The sequence below is a fragment of the Aotus nancymaae genome, unplaced genomic scaffold, assembly GCF_030222135.1.
Source record: "Aotus nancymaae isolate 86718 unplaced genomic scaffold, 86718_ANA_hifiasm-v0.15.2.pri h1tg000057l, whole genome shotgun sequence".
NCBI lineage: Eukaryota > Metazoa > Chordata > Mammalia > Primates > Aotidae > Aotus > Aotus nancymaae.
Window position 1 is genome coordinate 15,276,338 of NW_026988471.1, and position 19,792 is coordinate 15,296,129.

General features: G+C 44.2%; 1 pseudogene; it reads left to right on the top strand.

Annotated features, from left to right (window-relative positions):
- Positions 1 to 291: 291 nt before the first annotated feature.
- LOC135269629 (histone-lysine N-methyltransferase SETMAR-like) lies at positions 292 to 18,904 on the top strand (annotated as a pseudogene).
- Positions 18,905 to 19,792: the final 888 nt, after the last annotated feature.

Genomic DNA, 19,792 nt, shown 5'->3' on the forward strand with positions numbered 1-19,792 from the left:
AGGAGGGGGCTCTTGTGCTCATTTTCCAAGGCTGTGAATCTTCCTAAGCTGGCATATAAGACTCCATGATGGAGTTTCTGCCTATTTTTCTAAATCTACCTCTCGCTAATTTACACTCTTCACTCCAGCAACACGGGACAGTCAGAAATTCCTATGCACACTACATCCTTCCACACCCCCATCCCCTTGCTCATGCTGTCAGCACTGCCCATGATGCCCTTCTGAGTTCTCCTTCACAAAACCACTTCTATTTATTCTGATGCACAGTCCAGGCATCACTTCCAGTGGAAGATGACCCCTCGATCACTCAAGCTCACAGCCCCACCTCGGTGCTTCTGTATACTGGTGGGTCCCTTTCTATACAGCAAACATTCTTTTACACCCTAATGATCTGATGTCTTATTTTTTGGTTCTGGTACACGGATGGACTTCTGAAAGTAGGCATTTTACCTTCTTTATTTTGTCATCCAAGTGTCTCAATCAATTGCTGGCTCAGAGTAGACCCTCAATAAGAGTCTGTTGAACTGAGCCAAGATTGAGTTGGCTCAGGGAAAAAGGAACGGCTGGCAGTCTTGAGAGAAGATCTTTACCTCTTTGGGCTAAACGATGTGTTTCATTGATCTTGAATAAGAAGCCAATGAAGGAGTTTACATGTCTCTGCTCCCAAGGAGGCTGCTTGACAAAATAGCAGTGTGTGTGTGTGCATGTGTGTGTGTGTGCATCTGTGTGTGTGTGATTTTCATCATCTTAATCTCAAACTAAGAATGGGCCAAGCCTTGCAGGATTTGTATGACGTGCTTTAGTGCATGTCTTTGGGTTGGAAGCATCTTCTTCAACACTTCTGTTACTTGCCAGAGGAACACACAAGGGAAGAGGCATCATCCCCTGAGTGTGGCGTACTTGGAGCTCAACTCAATACAACCCCCATAGAATGAACATTTGCTATGGGTCCCACCTGGGGATGAGCCACACATAGAGGAGGTCCTGGGTGGCAAAAAGTGAATCGTTCCCAATCTTTGACTACAGACGATCACAGTCAGGGGCAGGATCAGAAGATGGTGTAGAAAATTGTAACACAGAGGATGATGCTGTTATCCAGGGAAACCCGAGGGCCTGGGGGACAGCCTCTGGGTCTGACTGTGTGGCCGAGAGGAGGGGGCTCCTATGCTCATTTTCCAAGGACTGCCAGAAATAAACCAGGGGAATGGGCAGAGGGAGCTGCTGCTTAGCCAGCAGATAGGCTGTGCTGCTGTGTACAATGTAACCTGCTGCTTTGAGAGACCACAGAACACTCAGTCGGTCTGTCCCCCACCCAGAGATAGGTTCCCTCTGCATCTTCCCTAATAGCCTGGCCTCCAGGCCACTTTCTGCACTAGGGTCACTGCTAATGCTAATCCAGGATTCACCCTTCCAGCCATGCCCTCTGTATCACTGCTTTTAAAGCAAAGAGCAAAATGGAAAGATTTTGCAGCTGTAGGTGGAGAAGCAAAATGATGATAATGCCATCCCTGGGTTCCCATGTGAGCTTTATCATATATGAGCTGCCTGACCTTGGTTAAGCCCCCTCACATCTGGCCTTTGAGAAGATTTGATAAGAATCTCCTTCTAGCAGGTTTGCTGCAAAAAAGCCCTGTCACTGGGCTGGGCATCAAGTCCTAGCTTGGGGTGGAGGAGAGTCTGACATTTTGGACACTGGCAGTAGGGACTGAGGCAGGGTGGCTCACCTGGGTCTCCTATGCAGATCAAGCAGGGCTGCAACGCGGTGTGGGTGTTTCAGATTGGACAGTTGCCGCAGACACAAAGCCTCAGAATTACCCTGCAATGCACACAGGTCACGAGCAATAAAACGCCTTTTAAAATGTCATCTGCTGAACTGCAGATTCCAACTAATAAATCCCCGTGACCTGGAGGTACCTGGGGTCAAACATTTGCAATATGGCCCCTGGAGCTGCCCTGCTCCCTGGAAGATGAGCCAGCTTTATGAGCTTGCTGTTTGATGGTTGCCATAGAGGCCAGCACATCCACCTGGGGTGGGGAGGGGACAGAGATTCAGTGACATCTTGTAATTACGCGACATCCCAGTGAATCACGTGTCAGCACCCACAGTTGGGGGAAAATTGGGAGATGCTGCTCTCCAAGGACCAGCTCTGTAATCTATAAAACAATGAGATCCCCACCTGGGCTAGGGCGAATAGAGACAGGGCTTGGCTCTGTTCTTACAGTAAAGGAAGGGAAGAGAGAAAAGATGATGATAGCAACAGAGAGACTGCAGCCTCTGGCATGGAAGGAAGCTGGGTGCATCCACCCATTGTGCAGCCCTTGACTTCCCGACGGCTCTTGGACGAAGGCCTCCATGCCCCTGTGCCGGATGGGGACGGTGCAGCTCCAAGAGCTCATTTCACTCTCCCAGGCTGCTCTGAAAAGAGGACTGTCTGGGTTTTTCTGGCTCCTTCCTCAGCACTGCTACTCCCTGAAGATAGTGCCTTCTAGTGCACGGGCCATTCTCCTTCCTGTGGGGAAAAGACCTTTTCCCAGAGAAGAGGGAGGTCATTTCTCCCATTTTACAGATGAAGAAGTGGAGGCTTGGAGAGTGGAGAGAGAAGGAGTTGAATTAAATTTTGGATGACTGGGTTTGGGGTAAGCTGAAAGACACAGGGGGCAGTGAGAGCAGTGCGTACAGTCTTGAGTGACTGGTCCACGAGTTGTGCTGGGGTTTGGCTGGAGGGAAGTGTATCCAGTGGTCTCTCTCAGGGAACAAGGCTCTCTGGGCTTGGTACTACACACAGGATTGTAGGCTCTCATAAAATCACTTCTGGGGGTGCTCCTAGAAGCACCCTTAGAGGCCAGGTGTCTCTTCTGTCACCTGACAGACAGGACAGGCCACTATCTGATCACCGCTTCTCTCTCCAGACGCTCCCCTTGCTGAGGACTTTGTCCAGGTCTCACTGCCCCACATGTCACCTCATTCTGTCCAGGATGTGATCCCCCTCTTCCTTCTCCCTTCCCACTGCTCATGTCCTAGAGGATCCTGCCTCACCTCCAAGGCCCAAGCCCCAATGCCTCCAGGAAGCCCATCTGGATTGCCAACTCTGAGTTCCTCCGCGCAGTGACTTAGCAAATAAAAACAGCTTCTCTTTTTTCCCCAGTAGGAACTGAGGCTTATAATAACCACAAATAACAATTTACATATAACATGTATAATTTATACACAAACCACTTTTTTCTCTTCTGACTTTACAACATCCTTATCTAGAGAATTTGTAATCTTTGTTCTATTCATGTCGCATAGGCACCAAGTCCAGCTCAGTGAATGCTGCTATAAAGCCCAAGAAAAAGAAAAGGGAGGTGACCACATCTTGATGCTTGGTGATGTGATAATATCATTGCAGTGCTTTATGCTTACTGTAGAAAATAAGGAAAGCAGCTCTTATGTTAGTGTCTGATTGTTCCAATCTAATGGGTCCCCCGAGAGGAAAGCTCTAGCTTACTGGAGCAGTCATGGCTTCATGCAATACTGAGAAACTGCTGGTGTGTGCATATCTAACACAGAAAAGCATTCACTACACTTCCTCTTCTGTTTTCTGCTTGTGTTCTGACCACTGTCACCTCAATTACACCTACAATTTCTTGGGGGTCCCAGACCTGGCCCCCCATGGACCCAGGAGTCCTGGAAATAGTACACACTCCATGCATTCTTGTTGGAGTTCTCTTTTGTTGTTGCTTCGAAGAGGAAGGAGCAAAATGATCACGATGGCCCTTCCTACTGGAAGTGACAAAGGTGTAGAGATGCATTGCAATTTGTATGTAAATGTCCTGGGTTAGAGCTGACTTTGCCACAGGGGAATATTGACTGGGGCTTTAAAAATAATGACCCAGCTAATTAATGGTGAAATATAATAGGGTTCCTGGAGATGTCCTCAGGATCTTTTCATTCAGAGCAGAAATAGGAAATCGGAGTGGCGGAGTGGGCTGGTGCCTGGCGCTCAGCTTCTGCACCAGGAAGTGGGAGCACAGGTGCTATCACTTTGTTTCCTGTCTGTGACTTTGTCTGTGAGGTCATTGGGCACAAGGTCCACGTGATGGATTCAGACAAAGCACAGCTTCTTAGTTCAGGAGTGAAATAAAGGGGTGGAAAGACTCCTCCATTTGGACCAAAGAGACCCACGTTTTAGACCGAAGCTTTGACTTTGGACAGGGGACTTAACCTTTTGTTGGTTCCGTCTCCTCATTGGAGACAAAGACGCCAACCATCCAGGACTGAATTAAAATGAAAGCATAGAACTTTTTATTTTATTTTATTTATTAATTATTTATTGAGATGGAGTCTCTCTCTGTTGCCCAGGCTGGAGTGCCATGGAGCTATCTTGGCTCACTGTAACCTCTGCTTCTAGAGTTCAAGTGATTCTCCTGCCTCAGCCTCCCGAGTAGCTGGGATTACAGGCACCCACCATCATGCCTGGCATATTTTTATATTTTTAATAGAGATGGGGTTTCACCAGGCTGGTCTCAAACTCCTGACCTCAAGTGATCCACCTGCTTCGGCCTCCCAAAGTGCTGGGGTTACAGGCGTGAGCCACTGCACCTGGCTCACAGAGTTTTTAAAAAGACTCCTAGCAAACAGCAGGTGCCTAATTAATGTTAGTCCATAAGGGAAAGCCACTTCTGTGGTTTGACACTCACACAATAATAATTTCCATGATTTGCCTGATCCCTTGCATATTTTTGAAGGCGAAATTGAACTCATGCCCCGTAACTGGCTGTTGTCCCTTAGCCCTGGATGGTAGGTGAATGAGTTTAAAGAGCCAGAGGAGCCCCGTGTGCAGAAGACTGCATGCATGGCTCACCTTCCCAGGAAGCTTTCTCTTCCTAGCCCAGCCCACCCTGAGCTCTCCTCTCTCCATTTCTACTGTCTGTTGATACTGCTTTTGTATTTTCAACAAGGTCATGAATCATTTCATGAATCTGGATTCGATGTTAGGACACTTAGGTTCTAAGGAGTTCCACTATGACTGGGACAAGTCACTGGAATGCTCTTAGCCTCAGTGTCCACTTCTAAACTATGGGAATAACAATACTTACTTTTTGGCTCTGTTTTGAGGATCAAAAGTGATCTAATGTTGATGGCAAAAGCCCAATTCTGGGGCACAGTGGACACTCCTGAAGATCCATAGCATGATGCACAGAGCTCTTCACCCAGAAGTCCCAGCCTCACTGAGGGCCTTCTCTCTTTCCCATCTCCAATGATCTAGACCAGAGGTGTCCAATTTTTGGCTTCCCTGGGCCACATTGGAAGAAGAATTGTCTTGGGCCACATATAAAATACACTAACACTAATGATAGCTGACGAACTGAAAAAGAAAAAACTCACAAAAACATCTCGTAATGTTTTAAGAAAGTCCACACATTTGTGCCGTGCTGCATTTAAAGCTGTCCTGGGTTGCATGCAGCCCTTGGGTTGTGGGTTGGACAAGCTTCAGCTTGATGTGGACACTCACACCCCCCCGCTGTCCTCTGCACATCTCTTGTGCATTTCAAGCTCGTGGTGCTGTTGCTCCCTCCCTACTTTGTGCTTCCCTCTTTTACTTGACTTCATTTGAACATCTTGGAACCAGCTCAACTGCCCTCACTGTGGAAGGTCTCTATTGTCACCCTGCTGCCCGAGGCCAGAGACCACTCTCTTTGTGGCCTGCACCAGGCCTTCTTCACCCTGCAGTGAAGTAGGGGTCAGGGGTGAGGGAAGTTAAGCTGAGAAAAGGGAAGCCTCATGAGCCGTGAATAGGACATAAATACTTGACTTTCATTAAATCCCTACTATGTACAAGATTCTCTGACAGGCACTTTATAAACGCTGTTTTCTTACTTTCAAAAGTTAATGCTAAAGCCACATTTTGCCAAGAAGGAAGCAGGAGTGTAAAGATGAAGTCACGTGCCTAAGATTTTAGACCAGGGAAGCAATGGCTTCAGTGGAGCCAGGTATTAAACCCACGTCTATCTAGCTCCAGAGACCCTGCTGATTCAGCTGCACAAAGCAAGACAAAGTGTGATCGATGCACATTGCAGGAAGGCATCTTCTGACTTCTCTTGACAAGGAGAGCTGCTCGCCACGGAATGCATAGAGTCTTTGAGGACGGTGAGATGCCGGACGCTGAAATGTGCAGACAGGAAGTGAAAACCATTGGCAGGGGCTGCTGTGCAGGAGACTCAGGTCTCTTGTAATAGTAAAGTTAAGGGAAATCAAGGAAATACTCTCTTTCTCTTCTGGCTCTGATGGCTCACAGAGTTGCATTTTCTCTCTGATTGATGCTGAAGGCCGGCTCAGTGGCTGAGAACCACTCTCGCCTTCTCGAAGCCTGTGTCTCCACAATAAACCTCTAAAGCGAATACAAGGCCACCTAATATGGTTGCTTCTCGGCACCTCACCTCCCAAATGTTAGGCTGGGGCTTTCGGGAAAAAGCTAGACCCACAGGCCTAGCTCTTCCTGCACCCAGGCCTCGAACACCCACCAGAGAGGGACCTGGGGGCCCCTCCTGCCTGCCTGCCTGAGTGCTCCGGAAGGGTCCCCGAAAGACAGGGCCCCACAAGGGGAGGCTTTGGCGAGCCTGATTGCATGACAAACACCACACATATTGAAACACTCTGGCAGTTTCCCGGTGCTCCCAGTCAGAGACCTGACCCTTTTGACCTCAAACATCTTATTAAAGCCCCTAGAGCCCCACGTCCCTGCGAGTGAGAGAACGAAGCAACTCCTGGACTCATTCTCTTCCCTAATTCATTCAAGTAAGCCCGGCTGAGTGGGGCCTGGGCCTTTGATGTTAAAGGCCCCTAATTGGAAGGAAGTGAAGTGTTAGCCTGTCAGCCTTTTAGTCTCTCATCAAATACTTTAAGAGGTATCCGCAGAGTGCAGTTCTCACACTGGTGCCGAGAAAGCCCGGAGTGGACTGCTTTTTGTTAAAATGTTTAAACTTTGCATCTGTCTAACAGAAAGTTCAATACAGATGTCACAGTTCCTGGTGGGCTCTCTCTCTATTCCCTCCCCCGGGCCCCCACCCAGCTCCTTCTGCTTTAGGGAGGACTCGTCTCAGGGCCCACAGTGCTCGCCCACCCGCCCGCCCTGAGCCCACGGGAGAGGAAGGTGGCTGCAGGAGCTAATTACCGACCCCCAGACGCAGGCCTGCAAGCTCCTGGTTGGGGCTCCTTTGATCTCCGTGTTTGGAATTGTGTCACTCCCCAGGAATGTGCTCCCCCACCCCCCATCTCCGCATCCCAGAGTGTAACCCTTTCAGAGCACCTCTCTTTTTTACAGCCTGGGCCATGGAGCCCTGAAAGGGAAAGTGACTTGCCCAATGTCCTTCTGGGAGCTAGTGGCAGTGCTGGGTCCACCAGCCAGGGCTTCTGACCCCTAGGATGGTGGGATTCTGCCTATACTTCAATGTCTGTCTTTAGGAAAAGAAGGCTGAGACTTTATCTATCTACATTTATATAGAATGGGATTGCACTGGCCCAGATTCACCGGCAACAGGCTTGATGATGCTTGGGTCTGGAAAGAGAAAGTGAGTCTGTTTCTCTGGGATGCACACAGTGGGGGCAGTGGGAGAGGCGGGCGGCCACTCAGCAAAGAGATTTCATTATCCAGGAGGCCTTGACCACCTGCCAGAGCTTGGCAGGACTCTCAGAGCAAACCCCATGCACCCGGACCTGCCACAGGGTGCAGATGCAAACGCAGGAACTGCCAGGCCACGTGTGGACCGAATGCAGGTGCTCCTGCAAATTGGCTCTAGAAATACACAAAGTTTCTAACTGATCCCTTGTAGTTGATGAAGAAGACCTCAAAATTCCTACTCTACGGGGCTCTTGAGGGTTCCTACGGGGACCATCGTGCGTTGGTAGATAGTATCAAATATGCCATAAATACCAAATATGTGTAATTTCCGAACCAGTTTTTGACTTTCTGCAGTTACACAGTAGATGCTGGGGTCTGGTAAGACCCCCTTCAGACATTTAAGTTAAAACATTAAAATTTGAAACAATACAACTTGATTCAATTCATTCCTGGTCCTAAGTTTCCCTTTGCAATTTATAAATGTAATCATGGCTTGATTATTATGCATTTAGGGAATTCATTTACTTGTTTATTTATTGGAAACATCCTGCTCCCATTATAGGCTAGCATGGCATATCTCAGGTACCATTTTCTCTCCGGTGGGTTTTCATATCATTAGTGTCTCTATCACAGAGACAGGGAAGAGCTGATGTTCTCAGTTTTAAATGTCAGAATTTGAAGTGGAAAAGCAAGTTTGCTGTTCCTACCAGGGTCCCTCTGATGGATGCTGGCCATGCCTGCCTGCCTCACCTGACTGAATGAACATGGTTTCTGTTTCAGACCGGGTTTCTGCCCTCCTGCCCCAGGACAGGCCGCTCCCTGGCCATAAGCACATGCAGCAAGCCATGCACCTGCCCATGTTCCAGGCTGGCTCATCCAGGGTAATGGAGTGGGGTTAAGGAAGAAGACTGAAACCAACTCTCACTAGGGAAGTTCGCACCTCAGCTCACTCTGTGGGAAAGCCCAGAGCCGGAAAGCAGACTTGAACTTGGTTACATTTGTCTCTGCGATCTTGACAGAACTTAGTTTGAGGGTGAGCCAGAGAAAGCCAAATATCCACTGGTGGACAGACTTAGGACACACATACACACACACACACACACACACACAAAGATACATACACACACACAGATAAATATACATGCATATACATACATAGAGAGACATACACACACACAGAAATATATATACACATACACACAGAGAGACACTATATAAATATATATACACATACACGCACAGAAACACAGAAATATATATATACACACACATACATTCACACACATAGAGGCATATACACACAGAAATATATATACACATACACACAGAGACACAGAGATATACACACACAGAGACATATGCACACACATATACGCACACAGATATACACATACAGACACAGAGAGCTATACATACACACACACATACACACAGATATGTATATATACACATATATACACACATATGTATGTTTATGTTTTCACTTTAGGTAATCTCATGACATCTCCATGAAAACATTTCCAGAGCAAAGCTCCTGTTAACGAGGTTTGCCTGAGTATGGTCAGGTTTGGGAAAGGTCAGACAAAGTGGCCAGAGCCCCGTGGGTGAGCCACAGGCCTGGGGTAGTGTCCCAACATGCCACACGTGTGTTTCTGAGTTCCTTCAATTCTTTCAACATTTCAAAAACGAAGCTATTAGAGTAGACTGGCCTTAAGTCCTGTTCTAGCGGGAACATTTCATGACATTATGAAAGTACCAGAACACACGGGATAGTTTCATTGTCATTACTAAGTATAATAGTCCCTAGTTTGCCAAATTTGAATAAAAACAGAAAGACAAGGCCCTGTTGCCTAGGTTTGGAAAGCTCCATGCCATTTTCAGATTGTGCAATTTGATCTGAATATTCCATGTCAGCGTAACCAACCCTCTGTTTCAGATCGTGGTGATGATCCTGCAAAGTCGACATAATCACCACCACCTTCCCAGGGGTGCAGAAATTGAGACTGAGAGAAAAAGGATCAGCCCTAACTTCACAGCTACAGAATGCTGGGGCTGGAGCCTAGTGTCCTGACCCCTGTACTGCAATTACAGATTTATCTGGATCTTGACTACGATCCAATGTAATCGTGTTGGGACTAAGGAGAGCTGTAGCCTCCTCCATCAGACTGAATCTTTCACTTTTCATCTGGCTGTTTGCATGTTATAAACAAAGTTACAAGTTATTCTTTTTTTCCAAGGTGGCCCTACTAACAGCGGGGAGGGTCAGATGCTTTTCTTGGGGTACTGATTCCAAGGAAATACCTTAATCTCATTGAGTCAATTCATTAGTAGCTTCTAAGACTTGATAATCAACTAAAATTTCTGTGCTAAGGCAAAACCAAACTATTTTAAAATTAAAAGAAACAAACAATTTCTAATCAACTTGACTCCCGCTTAAAGTACTTTAGCTGGGGATCTTCTCTGGCCCCTCCCTAATTGTCTGATTAATGCAATATTAAATTGACACCAAGCAAATGGGAGCTGAATTGTGTGCTAACAGTTTGGGAAAACTGAGAAGAAGTGTAATTTCTGTGCGTAAGCCAGATGGGAGGAGGGAACAGGAAGGGATATGTGCATGCTAATTTGCAGTTTGACAAATTCTTTTTGTAAAAATAAACACTTTTGCAGAAGTCTAAGGAAAGCAAATGTCATCCATTTCATATCACACAATGCCTACTCATAGATATTGAACATGTGCTCATTTCTAACTACATTTTACAATAAGAGTCACATCTAATGAAAGCAGAGAGGTTCACCTCCTTATTCCATCACTGCAATATTGGCTGTTAGGTGCAAAGAGACTTGAGCTGAACTAAGAGATGCACCCAACCTAGTGATGGGAGGAAATGCTCCAAGTTCCTTGTTCTGGAGCTGGCCAGAGGCCCAGGGGACTCAGCAGCACTCCAGGTTTCCATGCATGTAGATGCCAGATGCCCACCGGAGACACAATCTGGGGTGGCAGCATTATCTGGTCCACCTCCTCTGTCAGGTCTTAAATGCTTTGTCTGAGAGAGAGAGAAGATTTGCTGCAACCCATCCCTGGACATCCAACAGAGACTTTAATGGAACCAAGAGTTACAGATCAGGAGCAGTGACTATCATAGTGCTATAAGCTTTTTTTCACAACCCTCCCAGAGACAGATGTACAGATGTGCCACCCAGATCCTTCAAGAAATGACTTGCAGCCAGTCTTTAGGACCAAGGTCAATGGACAACCTTTAGCTACTTCAAAGTCTCCTGCAGCTGTAGAGAACAATATTTCATGTAAGGTGTCAGTACAGGTGCCTGTGCAAGGCAAGAGGGGCACAAAGGCCCAGCCATTTCACTCCAACATGGGATGCCGTGAGGGATAATACACTCTCCAGAGAGCCCTTACTGGATAGCGGAGGCTTTGCTGGGCCTGCATTACGGTTAAACTTCTCCCTCTGCCCAATCCTCCTCCCTCACAGACATTGATCCCTAATAAACATCTTGCTCTCTGAACTCCCTCTCAGTGTCTGCTTCCAGAGGACCCAGCCTGAGACACTGTATTTCTTGCTTGTTTCTTTGTCTGCTTTCTGTAGGGATAAGATCCTATAGAATAAAGAAATGCTTATATTGGCTTTCAGGGATATTATCCAGAATTGAGAATATTTTTTCCTGATTTGGCCCCTACAGTCTTGGAGATCTGGGCTAGCAACCCTAGTACTGAATGACTCAGGATTTTCTCAGCACTAAGGACTGCTGCTTTGTGAGGCTGCATCTCTGTGCAGAGCACACGGATACAGCAGAGCCAGGACCGGGCTGTCAGCAGTGTTAGGAGTTAATTCTTAAAACTCAGACATTAAGCAGATTGTTTTGAGTAGAAGGCTCTGGGGGCACAATCAGATTAATCTAGATAGCGCAGGCAATTGCTTCTGAGTGTTTTGAATTAAGCCCAAAGACCAATTCGCGAAATGGCCTGGGTGTTTGCATTGCCAAACAAACAAACAAACAGTGTGATTTCCTTGTAGGGCAGCAGATCCGCAAGATGAAACTGAGCCTGAGGAACCCACAGCAAACTGTCCCAATAGACATAGCCACAGACTGTAGGGCGGCCAGTGTTGCACAAGTGTCACTAGGAACATGGGCAGTGGGGATGGTGCTGACCCAGAGAACTACCACCACCACCAAGTGCCCAACACAGGTGACCTGGAAGGAGCATCCCCCAAAATGACCCTGAATGTCTCCACAAGACTCGCAGGGAACGCTCTTTGAGGAACCCTAGTTAGGATTCAGGATTTAACCATCCACAAGAAATTAACTTTTTTTTATATGCCCAGACATTTTACCAGGACAAGCTCAGACCTTCTCCAGAACACAAGAAGGAAATGCCACGGCTCAATATTTACATGAAGCTAATTGTTATTTTGGCTTTCTCCAGGACTTAGAAAGGTATCTCATAATTAAGGTTGAAGTGTCTCAGCTGCCACTGGCAGGACAGAGCTTCAGACCCAGGGGCAGAGGAAGTCTGTTAACTCAGAAACTGGCAAAACAGGAATTATTAGAAAACACACTGGCATCTAGTGATTAGAGGAGAGTGGACCCTAAATTGAAACCAGGAGACAAAAACCACTGTGGACTTTTTCTACAAACCACAGAGTAGGATGCAATTTCAGCTGAACTTAAATGGGCAAGACTTAAGAATGGAGGAAGATTAAAGATAACCCATTTAGGGACGTTCCAATAGTCCTGATTTGATACTTGATGGTCCATTAGAATTCTTGGAAAGCATAAAAGGAGAAATACATTGTTGCCAATTACCAAAGGGTCATCCGGCAAACACCTTCTGGCCTGCCTTCCTGGTGGCCATTCCCAGTGTACATCTCAATTTTCTCAAAGATTCTGCTTAGAAACACAGAACGCTAAAAGGAGTGGAGCCTTACAGAGGCATGTAGGCATGGGATGCCATAGATGAGGAAACTAAAATCCAAAGGGAATGGGACTTGTCATCCCTGATGCCATGTGGGGCCCAGGCTTCCGACCTTGTAACCTATACTCTTCCTGCAGAACCGTGCTGACTTGCAATACTTATTCTTGGGATGTTCAAGAAGCCAGGGAAAGACAATCTCATTATGCACCTAAAGTTTCTCTGGTGCTGCAAACACTGCTCAAAAGCTTAGGTCTTGTTGATCTCCTGAAACAGTATCTGTGGCCTCTTCCGCATTCCCCATACTTGGCAGCCACACCAAACTTCATCGGAGAAAGATCCCCAGCCAAAGAGGATATTCGTAGAGTGCAATTTCCTTGATTCTCAATATTGATAAAACAAGTTTTCTTGGTCATTTCGGGAAAGTACAGCAGAAGGGAAGAGGAGAGAGCACCTCTGCACACCCAAGCGCAAACTAGGGGGTGGGGCCTGGGGGGTGGGAGTGGGGTAAGAGGTCAGGGGCAGCTTAGTCTGCTTCACTCATCTCCTCTGGATAGCTCTGATCTCCCTTGCCACGGAGTTGTAAGTATGTTAGGAGAGCGCTCACAATGGACACAAGCATTATGGAGTCTGCTGTCCACAGGCTCAAAGGAATTAGTGGGGGCCTGTGTTAGGGGCTGACTGTGATGGGTAAAGGGCATTTTGGACAACAGTTTTCTCCACTTGCCATCTTCCAACAGTTATCATTTGCTTTACAAATTATAGTCACGCACTCATGAGAATATTTCTGTCAATGATAGACCTCTTATATAATGGTGGTCCCATAAGGTTATAATTGAGCTGAAAAATTCTTTTTTTTTTTTTTTTTTTTGAGATGGAGTCTCACTCTGTCGCCCAAGCTGGAATGCAGTGGCGTGATCTTGGCTCACTGCAACCTCTGCCTCCCAGGTTCAAGGGAATCTCCTGCCTCAGCCTCCCAAGTAGCTGGGATTACAAGCACCTGCCACTATGCCCAGCTAATTTTTTGTATTTTTAGTAGAGATGGGATTTCACCATGTTGGCCAGGCTGGTCTCAAACCCTTGACTTCAGGTGATCTGCCTGCCTTGGCCTCCCAAAGTGCTAGTATTACAGGCATGAGCCACTGCACCTGGCTGAAAAATTCTTATTTCCTCCTGATGTTGTAGCCACCATATCATTGTGCAATTGCTTTAATTTTTTCATAAATTTAGTTAGCTTAAGTGTACAATGTTTATAAAGTCTATACAGTAATATCTTAGGCCTTCACATTCACTCACCACTCACTCATTGACTCACCCAGACCAACTTTCAGTCCTGCAAACTCTATTCATGGTAAGTGCTCTATACAGGTGTACCGTTTTAAAAAATCTTGTGTAATATATCTTACTGTACCTTTCCCATGATTAGATATATTTAGGTGCACAAATAATTGCCAGTATGTCATAATTGCCTACAGTACTCGGTATAGTAACATGCTGTCCAGGTTTGTAGCCAAGGAGCAATAGGCTGTATCATATAGCCTAGATGCGTAGTAAGCTACACCACCAAAGTTTGTGTAAGTGTGATGTTTGCACAACAACAAAGTCATCTAACAATGCGTTTATCAGAACATATTTCTGTTGTTAAGCAACACATGACTGTAGGAGGTTCATCCCCAAAGACTGAAACTTGAGTATCTGAGCACACCATCCAGGGGTGTGGGGATTGCCCCATCTAGTCTACCACTGTTGACACCTGAGCACTCCTTCTACTATTTGAGGTTGGACCTCAACCTCAGTGGAAGGGTCCACCTGCCACTACCACCACAGCTGCCACTCATCTGCATGTGCCATCTGCAGACCTGGGGACTGGCCCATCCACGCAATTGTAGCCATTATCAAAAACAACAGAGATCTCTTGGGTCCCAAAGGGCATCTCATCACTGCTACTGTGATTGCCTATGCCACATCTGCTGCCCCGGGGCTCAATAACCCACTTGTCTGGCCTACCACTGTCATTCCTGGCACCTGAGCAAGCCACCTAAAAGGCCAACAATCAGTCTGCCTGGACTGGCTGACACATGACAACACATCACCCTGGTGTCCAAGGATAGGCATGCTCAGCCTGCTGCTGCCACCACTGTGGCCTAAAAACGGGTCCATATTGTGTCTCAGTGCCCACATCGTGTCTCAGTCTCCAGCAAAACTTCACCACAGCCTCCACTAACAACTGCACCCTAAGCCCCTGAGAAAAGCACAGATACCACTGATGCTGTTTTTAGCCAAAGAAATCATTCAGAGGCTATACTATTGCACAATCCCAGAATCAAAGCCAAAGTTCCATACCCAACCAACACCACAGACACACCTTCAGGAAAATGTCCTACCCTTAAAATAATCAGATTTAACAAATTAGAAGAAGAGACTGTTACACTAGACGTGCAGATGTTAACATAAGGACACAGGAAACATAAAAAAGCAAGGAACTATGATACCTCCAAAGGAAGACAATAATTCTCTAGCAACAGGTCACAATCAAAAACAAATTTATGAAATCTGAAAAACAATACAAAAACCTCATAAAAGCAGTTCAGGATATGAATGAGCAATTTACCAAAGAGACAGATATTATGAAAAATAACCAAATAGAAATTCTGTAACTGAAAAATTTATTAAATTAAATACAAAATACATGCAAGGTCGAGAGATCGAGACCATCCTGGTCAACATTGTGAAACCCCGTCTCTATTAATACAAAAAAATTAGCTGGGCACGGTGGCGCGTGCCTGTAATCCCAGCTACTCAGGAGGCTGAGGCAGGAGAATTGCCTGAACCCAGGAGGCGGAGGTTGCGGTGAGCCGAGATCGCGCCATTGCACTCCAGCCTGGGTAACAAGAGCAAGACTCCGTCTCAAAAAAAAAAAAAAAAAAAAAAAAAAAAATACATGCAAGAACTGCAACAATAGACTAGATCAACCAGAAGAAAGAATCTTAGAACTACAATATAAATATTTTGCAATAACTCAGTTAGATAAAAATGAGGACAAAAGAATGAGCAAAGCTTACATTGATATGTGGGACACCATAAAATGACTAAATATTTGAATTTTTGGCCCAGAAGGCAAAAAGAAAATAAAAGGGTAAGAAAATATATTTAATAAAACACTAGATGACAACTTTCCAAGTTTATTTAGAAATTATACACCCAGATACAGGAGACTCAAAGATTCCCAAATAAATACAATTCAAAAATGTCTCCATGGCACATTATGGTCAAATTGTCAAGTCAAAGACAAAGTAAATGTTTACAAACAGCAAGAGAAAAGCACGTGGTAACTTATAAAGGAACCCCTCTGAGACTAACAGCAGATACCTCAGCAGAAACCTTACAAGCCAGGAGAGAATGGAATGATAGATTAAAAGTGCTGATAAAAAAGAAAAAAATCTCTGGCAACCCAAGATATTATACTCAGCAAAGTTATCTTTTATAAGAGAAGGATAAATAATTTTTTTATTCTTTAAGCAAAAGCTGAGGAAAATCATTACTAGACTGACCGTACCAGAAATGCTTAATTGAGTGCTACACTTGGGAGTGAAAGAACAATAACAATAAACCACCATGAAGACATGAAAATATAAAAGCCACTGGCAGAGCAAGCACATAAACAAGAGAAAAAACTAAAATGTTACCACTACAGAACACTACCAAACCACAATGATAAAAAATATGAGAGAGAGAGGAACAAAAGATATACAAAATAACCAGAAATTACTTAATACAGTGACAGAAATAAGCCCTCACATATCAGTAATAACCTTGAATTTAAACAGATTAAACTTTGCACTTAAAAGATATAGACTGACTAAATGGATTAAAAAACATGACCCAACTACATGTTACCTACAAGAAACTCATCTCACCCATAAAGACACATGTATACTGAAACTAAAGGGATAGAAAAAGATATTGCATTCAAATGGAAACTAAAAGTGAGTAGGAGTAGCTATATTTGTACCAGAGAAAATAGACTTTAAGTCAAAAAGCAGTAAAAAGAGATAAATAAAGTCATTATATAATGATAAAAGGATGAATTCAGCAAGAAGATATAACAGTTCTAAACATTGACGCACCCAACATCAGAGGGCTCAGATATATAAAACAAATATTAGTAGATCTAAAGGGAGAGATAGACTCTAATACAATAATAGTTGAGGACTTTACCATGCCACTTTCAGCATTAGAGAGATCGTCTAGACAAAATATTCAACAAACTTCCGATTTAAACTTCACAACAGACCAAATAGATCTAAAAGACACCGAACATTTCATTCAATAGCTACAAAATACATATTCTCATCAGCACACAAAACATTCTCCAGAATAGACCATATGTTAATACACAAAACAAATTTCAACAAAATTTAAAAAACTCAAAATCATACCAAGTATCTTCCGAGACTACAAAGGAAAAAAACTGTAAATCAATACAAGAGGAACTTTAGAAACTATACAAATACGTAGAAATTAAACCACATGCTTTTGAATGACCATTGGGTTAAAAGTAAATTAATGGTTGGGCGCAGTGGCTTATGCCTGTAATCCCACCACTTTGGGAGGCCAAGACGTGTGGACCAGGAGGTCAGGAGCGTGAGACCAGTATGGCCAACATAGTGAAACCTTACCTCTACTAAAAATACAAAAAATTAGCTGGGCACAATGGTGGCGGTGGAGGGGTGGAGATTGCAGCGAGCAGAGATTGCAGCAAGCCGAGATTGTGCCATTGCACTCCAGCCCAGGTGACAGTGCAAGACTCTGTCACAAAAAAGAAAAAGAAAAAGAAGTAAATTAGGGAGGATATATTGAGTGAGTACAAAAGTAATTGCAATTTTTGCATTGTTGGAATTTGCTATTTGATACTGGAATACATTCTTAAATAAACGTGGTTTTATTATGCACCATTTTAATGGGCACTCCTTGTTTTATGCTTTTTGCTAGTGACTTATTGCTTGCTATTTACTTTATGTTTATTGTAGACTTTGGAAATGATATTAGGCAAAAAGTAAATTTGAGTGATTTTCTTATTCGAGTTCAAAACGGGTTGTAAAGCAGTGGAGACAACTCACAACATCAACAGTACATTTGGCCCAGGATCTGCTAATGAAATACAGTCCAGTGGTGGTTCAAGATGTTTTTCAAAGGAGATGAGAGACTTGAAGATGAAAAACATAGTGGTGGCCATTGGAAGTTGACAGTGACCAATTGAGAGCAATCATAGAAGATAACCGTCTTACAACTACACGAGAAGTTGCCAAAGAACTCAACGTCGACCGTGCTATGGTCATTTGGCATTTGAAGCAAATTGGAAAGGTGAGAAAATGCCATAAATGGGTGCTTCATGAACTGACTGAAGATTTAAAAAAAATCGTTATTTTGAAGTGTCATCTTCTGTTACTCTGTGCAATGACAATGAACCATTTCTTTGTCGGACTGTAATGTGCAATGACAAGTGGATTTTATACAGCAACTGGCTATGACCAGCTCAGTAATTAGACTGTGAAGAAGCTCCAAAACACTTCCCAAAGCCAAATTTGCACCAAAAAAAGGCATGGTCACTGTCTGGTGGTCTGCTGCCGGTCTGATCCACTATAGTTTTCTGAATCCTGGCAAAACCATTACATCTGAGAAGTATGCTGAGCAAATCAATGAGATGCACTGAAAATGGCAATGCCTGCAGCCGGCATTGGCCAACAGAAAGGGCCCAATTCTTCTCCACAACGCTTGACAATACATCATACAACCAATGCTTCAAAAGTTGAACAAATTGGGCTACAAAGTTTTCTCTCATCTGCCATATTCCCCTGACATCTTGCCAACCAACTACCACTTCTTCAAGCATCTCAACAACTTTTTGCAGATATAATGCTTCCATAACCAGCAGGATGCAGAAAATGCTTCCCAAGAGTTCATCGAGGCCGGGCGCGGTGGCTCACGCCTGTAATCCCAGCACTTTGGGAGGCCGAGGCGGGTGGATCACAAGGTCATTAGATCGAGACCATCCTGGTCAACATGGTGAAACCCTGCCTCTACTAAAAATATAAAAAATTAGCTGGGCACGGTGGCGCGTGCCTGTAATCCCAGCTACTCAGGAGGCTGAGGCAGGAGAACTGCCTGAACCCAGGAGGCGGAGGTTGCGGTGAGCCGAGATCGCGCCATTGCACTCCAGCCTGGGTAACAAGAGCGAAACTCCGTCTCAAAAAAAAAAAAAAAAAAAAAAGAGTTCATCGAATCCTGAAGCATGCATTTTTATGCTACAGGAATGAACAAACTTATTTCTCATTGGCAAAAATGTGTTGATTGCAATGGTTCCTATTTTATTTAATAAATATGTGTTTGAGTCTAGTTGTAATGATTTAAAATTCACTGTTCAAAACTGCAATTACTTTTGCAGCAATGTTGAAAAACATTTTTTGAAACGAAAATCACAACATAATATATCAAAATGTATGGGATAAAGCAAAAACAATCCTAAGAGAGAAGTTTATAGCAATAAATGCCAACATCAAAAAAGTAGAAATATTTCAAGTTAAACCATCAACAATGCACCTGAGGGCCTAGCAAAACAAGAAGATACCTAACTCAAAGTTAATGGAACAACAACAACAAAAATCAGGGCAGAACTAAATGAAATAAAGACTAAAAACAATCTAAAGGATCAACAAAATGAAAAGTTGTCTTCTTAAAAATATAAACAAAGCTGATAAAGCACTTGCTAGACTAACCAAAAAAAAAAAAAAAAAAAAAAAGATAGAAGACCCAAATAAACAAAATCAATAAAAATAGAACATTGCAATTGATACCACAGAAATACAAATGATAATCAGAGACTATCACAAGCAAATGTATGTGCACAAACTAGAAAATCTAAAGGAAATAGATAAAGTCCTGGACACATACAATCTACTAAGATTAGGAAGATTGTATGTGTCTTCCTAATGTTGGTAGATTGTATGTGTCCATCTGTATTAGATTGAATTAGGAAGAAATAGGAAGTCTGAACAGACCGGTAACAAATAATGAGATTGAATCTGTAATAAAAAGTCTCCCCAAAAGTAAAGCGCAGGACCAGATGACTTAGCTTCTAAATTCTACCAAACTTCCAAAGAAGAAATAACACCAACTTTCCTCAAACTGTTCTAAAAAGTGGAAGAGGAAGTAATTCTTTGTTTTATTTATTTTGTGAGGCCAGCATTACCCTAATACCCAAAGC